The following is a 6,791-nucleotide window of genomic DNA, read 5'->3' as shown; positions in this document are numbered from 1 at the left end:
GCGTTGCTCCGGCCCCAAACTGACTCTTGAGCTGGCGACATTTTCGTTTGCGTGACAGGCGCCATTCTACCCTGATGCTTGTCCGCGATCACTTCGTTCCTCTTTTTTGTTGACTCTCCTACCCTCCTTTAATTTTCTGTACATGTCCCGTCTCGTTTCGCGATGTGGATGCAAACGCGTGCGATGACGATCATTTGTTGGTATACGTAGCGACTAATGCATCTTTACGACAGTGTTGTCTTTTTTCTTTCGCGGAGCGTCCTGCTTCTGCTGTTCTAAAGCTGCCCTTGATCTCTATATTGGATCAGTCTCGAATTCTGCTCAAACTTCAGTTATGTTAGGAAAAATCAACGAGCTCTTAACCGATTAACAAGTAAACAAAATGATAAATGATGCCAAATTCGTGTTGTTTGGTGTGTCATTTCAAGCACCGTTGATTCACCTACGTGTTCAACCACTATCAGCCTTTATCTTGCATTTGGAATCTACTCTAACGGACCTGTCGACCCGCTAACCAGCCATCTTTGTCACTCTTCACAATAGCGCCGATTTCCATGACCGACTGAACGAATCGTAGAGAGCAATGGCGGAATCCCGAAATGCCCGTGTGCGACCGTGAACGACGACGTAACATGTAGGGCGCTTCTAAAGATTGCGTTGGGGACATTTTGAGACGGTGCTTGATTTTACAGTGATTGAACGACTGACTTCGTTCAATTTCGATTGAGCTTTTCGCTATTCTTGTTGGCCCTCTGCAGTGTTTAAGTTCACTCGTCTCTGCGCCAACTTCGATACGGTCGTTAAAAGTGGCATCGGATGGTGCGTTTAAAATCGAGCCCCTCACCAATACACAGTGACGACCGCCGACACAGCGCAAGGACATCTCAATATTGAGTTTGAATCGAAGTTATTCTGTGCAGTGCAGACGACGTAGTACTCGATACGTCAAGATCATCGGAATTGCAAGTCGTATCCGGTGGCAATATCTTCCGCGATCCAACAAAAGCACGGATTAGCAAGACTTTGACCCTAATAAAAGTTTAAGTTTGGAGAAAAATAATAGTGGACGAAAGCAAAGAGATCAGAACGGTATTCTTAGATGAAACAACAGCGCTTCATGTGTGATTTGTTTGTCTGCCCGTGCGAATGTTACCGTTAGCGCTTTAAATGGGGCCGAATATATATTTTCTCCAAAATTAGCTAATACCAATGCTTGATAGACATCAATATACTAGTTGTCTGTATATAAATGAAAATATGTACTTCTACATAGCTGCTACGTGTGTATTTGCTCATTTTTGCAGAAATTTTGCATTTTGGTTTTGACTGATTATTACAAATTAAACTCAACATGGTTGTCTGTGTTTGGGAACGTGTTTTAAACAATCAAATATCTTAAAAGTTTTACCAGGTGTATCCCTTGGCCCAATAAAATCTACGCGATGAGTCAGCTAAAGCACACATCATCCTAACAGAAGCACGATGTCGACGGAAATAACGAAATCAGGCGATCTGATAAAGAAGACCAACCAGTCAGAACATGCCATCGGTAAGTTAGGTCCGCCTTAAGTGGCTTCATTTTATTTGAAGTGATAACCTAATTAAGGCCATAAAAGACACGGCAACGACCTAATTAAATTGGGTGATAATTATTTTGTTATCCCGCTATCTTATCGTGCGAGGCATAATAGACCGCTTCTAATACCAGAAAATGACATATATATATATTGTAGAGGTCTTACATGAAGGCTTCATGATACTTCTATGGAGGGGCGGATCAATCTGATTTTCGCCTTTTCTCTATGATGCATAGTGACCCAAAGCGTGAACTATGATTTGAGCAATTAAACTATGTCGAAAGTCATCATCTCTTGATTTCCCGCATAAATGAGCTCTGCCGCTAGGTCCGTCCCGTGAAAACATGTTGTATTTCTTTCAGGTCATCATCTTCATCAATCTGTGAAGATCTTGAACTGAACTGAACGCGATGTATATTTGCCACCACTGACTTTTGACCATCTTCGAATATCGGTTGAACATGTCGCAGTATTTCAGTTTGTCTACTGATTCTTCATCGTGACAATATTGACGTACTGCCTAAATGCAAGGTATCAGCAGTCTTCGAATACGTGCGCAATATGCGGGTCCGTATCATAGATCGCCGATGGCGATCGCCTGGCGGACGATTCGAGCAACACGAATTCTAATGATCTTCTAGTGGCTAGATTGGTCAGATCATACTTTTTACATTATAGATACTACATACATAGGCATACAACCAAAAACTGGTCTAATCGTGGATGCAGGAGTGTTACCGAACGGTAGCTGGCAGAATGCGCATGCGACGAAGAAGAAATATGCACGATTTAATCTTAGTTGAGAGAAGACCCTTATAGACGATTAAAGGATGAAGTAGAAGTAACACTTGTTTCAAGGAGAACGTAGATCGACCAGATCGATTGTCACTTTGTGATCTTATGCTGTACACGCTGTCTAATATGCTACTTGTAAATAATACATTGAATTAAAGATAATCTTTGAAACGACTTTGCCTCTTTAGAAGCTTAGCAAACTGAATAAAAAGCGGCCTTAATTTTCAATATATTCGTCATAAATAATTGTCCTTCAAGAAGCAAACGCATAGATATATTTACTGTAAGTACACACAAATTAAAATCCTACGGCAAATTGGGCGTGCAAGTTAAAGTTATACCCTAAGATCAGGTTGAATGCAGGCCAGATAAATCAACGTTAACGTAAGTAATTTTGAAGACATATAAAGCTTGAAGTTCGAAAATAAGTAGAGACTTATACATAAAAGACTGTTTTCATTTAAAAAACGTATAAAAACATTATTCATCTTTCCATTAGAGTTCGTAAGCCTATAATTGCTCCGAAAATTTCGCGTTCATCAGAGCTGCAACGATACAAGCGATTTAAAGATTTACCTCGTACAACCTTGCCATGAAGACAGGACAGCAACTATAGTGAAGACTTTTATGTCGTCCCTTGATAAGTCGCTGGGTCGATATTGCAATGGGAAAGCATCATTTGTGATCACCGAATGTTTAGAAGAGCCACAAAGGTCACAGTCCGACCAAGCAGAAATGATTCTAGCAGCTAATGTGCCTTCCAAAGTAACATAGCCATAATATTACCAGCCGCCTAGCACCCTGGCTGATTGTTTCATAACGCGTATTGTTTTTGACAAATACTGTTGAAGGTGGCGGGGAATTAATAGCCAAATAACTTAACCTAACGCAACAATTGTGAATTGAATTAGATAACTACCTTTGTAAAGAATATATGCAGTGTCTGCAATGGTACAGTGGCAACATGTTTGCCTATTAAACCTAAGGGGAAATGAGATGATCTAGGCTCTAAACTGGTTGTAGGTACACTTTATTTTGTGCTGGAGCGGCCAGCCGCTCGAAGCAAAGAGTATATACGTTAGCATGTACTTGTTGGGTCCTGTCTTTGACTTACCAGTCTGCTGGTTGCTTTTGGACGGAAGCATGGACAGACCACATATGGAATCGATTAAGTCCTATATACTTAAACGTATGGACGTTGTGTTATATCCAATCCGTAGTATTTATAGGATATGTACCGTCGCTATAAAGAATCTATCTTAACATAGTCAAAAACTAAGCGTACCCATACAAACGATGAAGCCCGTTTCGAGTACGTGATATTTCAGCCAGCTTTTTTTCTGTATGGTAATTTCACATTAGTACCAATCGGTTTCCTAATAACCGCCCCAAATGCGCATCCTCTACGCTGCGTACAGTCAAGCCATCTTCTGTAAACAACAAGAACGATGGTTTGTTATTCTCGCAAAGGCAAACCATACTGCTAATCCTTCTCACACTGAACCGAAGAGCAAAACCTGCATTACTGCTCTATCCAAGTAATAAAAGTAAATGTAGAAGCTTTCTCCTTGTATCACTCCTTGAAGCCCACAACAGACCCCTAAATATCTTGACCAGTCAACTCGTCCGACTCATTCCCATCTTAACCACCCCTTAAACACATTGGGCAAATGTCAAGCCCCCCTTCTGACGATCACTATTATGGCCTACTAACCCTTGGCGTAACACGCCACTATGGCGGAAGCACCCCAGGGCCTTAAAGCTGGGGACCTTGGGGCGTAGGCTGTTGTTTTCCTGTCAAGGGAACACTTAGGTAAGTCCACCGCTCTTTGGTTAGGTAATTCAGTGAGTGTATGTCTCGCCGTTTCCGTTTGTTTCTTGTGTGTGTACGTTCTAACCGTCATTAGGGTCTAGGACGAAGGACTGGTAAGGCTGTTGTATGCGCAGGCAACGAGCATTAAGAACGACGTTCAATAGGTTGGGAGGTAGAAACTTGGCTGTGTACGAAACCTCCAGGTTTCTTTGGGTAACTGCCTTGTCCCGTTCACATGATCGTGTCTCCTTTGATACCCCTTTTTCCTCCATTTAAGGTGACTATGTGCCGTGTCTCGATATTGTTCTTATTAGTTCTGCTAGTTAGAAAAGCTAAGAGGATAACACCGTCGGAACGCTTGAACATCCTAGACTAAAAGGTGACGCCAACTGAGCAGCTGGGCAACTAAAATGTGGAGCCCAGTTCGGGAGTGAACAGTTATCGTTTCTCGCGCGGCGTTCACCTAACCGGCTAGGTTGTGCCTCTCACATACTGCAAGCGTAAAGCGTTCTTTCCTTTCTTCGTTCATTCCGCTTACACACGTTGCTAAGGGTCGAACTTACTCGTTGGTCGATCTTTCAACACTGACGGACATTGTGGAAAAAGCGAGTCGAGAGGAACGTCGCAACGAAAGGCTATGAAAAGGATAGGCCACGAAAGTGGCGAGGCGACGAGAGCCTGCACGAGGATTACCTCAGGGGAGCAACGAAGTGCGAGAACGTCCCCAACGAAACCTATGCAATTCTGTTATTGCCACCCCTGCGTCGCTTTGATGCCCCTTTATCCGTGTTGGGCGTTATCGACTGCCGCCTTAACACTGCCTGACACGGTGGCAGTGGAAGACAGTGGCCGCCGTGGGGCAGTGAAGTGTAAACGAGATTATCACCATAAAACTGCCATTAAACTTGGCCACGTTTCGAGGCTAAGGGGAGCAGTAGTACCCCCACCCCCTTCGGCGGAACGAGGGTACCATTAGCGGCCGCTCTTCGGTTAGTTTTGGTTTGGTTTGCTTTCCCTTGCTTTCGCTCTATTCCCGCTAGCCTTGGACAGTGAGAGCAGCACCGTCGGCCTTAAACTGTCAGTACCGAGGTATAGTTGGCGCTTCAACTCAGGCAACCCCGCCAGATGCTCCTTAGTTATCTTATACCTTTGCTACGTTTGCTAGTACGAAACAGTCCGCGAAGGGCTGGATGTAGTACCCCCATCTGCGTCTGTGGGAACAGAAGCAACAATGACCGAGAAGGAGCTGCCGCAGTTAGCCGCCTAAGGAGTAAACGAGGAGCCAATACCACTATGTTACTAGGTTTTGTTGATGTAGGCTTTGCCAACGAGCTAGAAGGTTGTGCCTTAGAAAAGCAAAGGAGAAACTTAGCGTTGAACAAAACACACACACACACACACACAAACAGACAAGTAGAACGGCAGGACACAAACCGAAATAGACCGTAGGACAGCAAAACTGTTTGGTGCTGGGGCCCGCGTGCCGGCCATCAGTCGACATCGGATAAGAGTCGCCGATACGACTATAAGGCCTGTGGCGTCAAGAATGTTGGCGTGTTGGCGTCTTAAAGGCACACTTTGGGAGTCATACGAACATGTGTAGAGTTGAGTGTGTGGTCGTGCAAGTGTGTCCTACATAGTGCGTACGCCTGTCCGGAGAATAACTCGATTAAGGAACGCTTCGAGGAGCAAATTCCCTGTCCGTGACATGCATGCCGACGAGCGACTTCAATAGCTATCGCAGTAGAGACGACAACAACAATAGTACGGGTTAAATGCAGGCAGCGGCGACGATATATAACAATGCAGAGGAGAACTTGAGTCTCGAACTCGGCGTAAGCGATGGAGGGATTTGAATGAGAAAATGTCAGCGTGTACAGATAATGGCAAGTGTGAGTAAATCAAACGAAATTTCGAGAATTCTCTTCAATGGTTTACCTACGACATGTATTATGCGTTCACTTGTACGTCAAAACAATACGGGTATTCTTTAAAGGCATCCACCAATTACAGGGGGTGTTCATAAGGGGTTTCTCTTTTAATCGATCGCAATCCTTCTTTATGTCGTTGCTAAACTTCGGAGTGCAGGAATTCATCATATCTAATCGTACTATCAGTAGAATATCAGTATTTCCAATGGTTGTGCCTCGCAATCAGACGATAGAATTGTGTCTCGTACAGATGAAATGGACTAAACCTGAAAATGTATTCGTAAAAATGTCAAAGGTTTGCATTGGCAGAATATTGTAATTTTTATAATATCCTATAATTTAGTAGTAGTCGAAACTACCTTTTTTTTAACCTTCTGATAATCAACCTTATTATTACGAAGTCGGATAGAAATATTCCTACATTTGTTATACATGAAGCGTATTTCCAAACATTTCGTTTTATTATATAACTATGTATATCGTTTGTATAAACATTGCAGGCTTGTGGACAGGTGTCTACACGTGCACACGCGAAGGCTTTCTTTTTTTTTTTTACTTCTATAAGACAACGTTTGTTCCAGTTTGTGTGTTTGTAGCTTCAACTTCTCTACACTTCATGTGTGCTAAGTCAGTCTTCAACATCCTTCTATTGAACATCAACACAAAAGTAACTGA

General features: G+C 43.1%; 1 long non-coding RNA gene across 1 annotated transcript; it reads left to right on the top strand.

The window, feature by feature from the left end:
* The first annotated feature begins 347 nt into the window (after positions 1–347).
* On the top strand, positions 348–2,594 carry LOC111262321 (uncharacterized). The gene is made up of 3 exons (XR_002681523.2): positions 348–1,089; positions 1,403–1,549; positions 1,940–2,594. It is a non-coding gene; the product is annotated as an uncharacterized LOC111262321 (long non-coding RNA).
* The last annotated feature ends 4,197 nt before the right edge of the window (positions 2,595–6,791 follow it).

Source organism: Varroa jacobsoni, unplaced genomic scaffold (assembly GCF_002532875.2).
Source record: "Varroa jacobsoni isolate VJ856 unplaced genomic scaffold, vjacob_1.0 scaffold_647, whole genome shotgun sequence".
NCBI lineage: Eukaryota > Metazoa > Arthropoda > Arachnida > Mesostigmata > Varroidae > Varroa > Varroa jacobsoni.
This window is presented reverse-complemented; position numbering and strand designations above follow the sequence as displayed.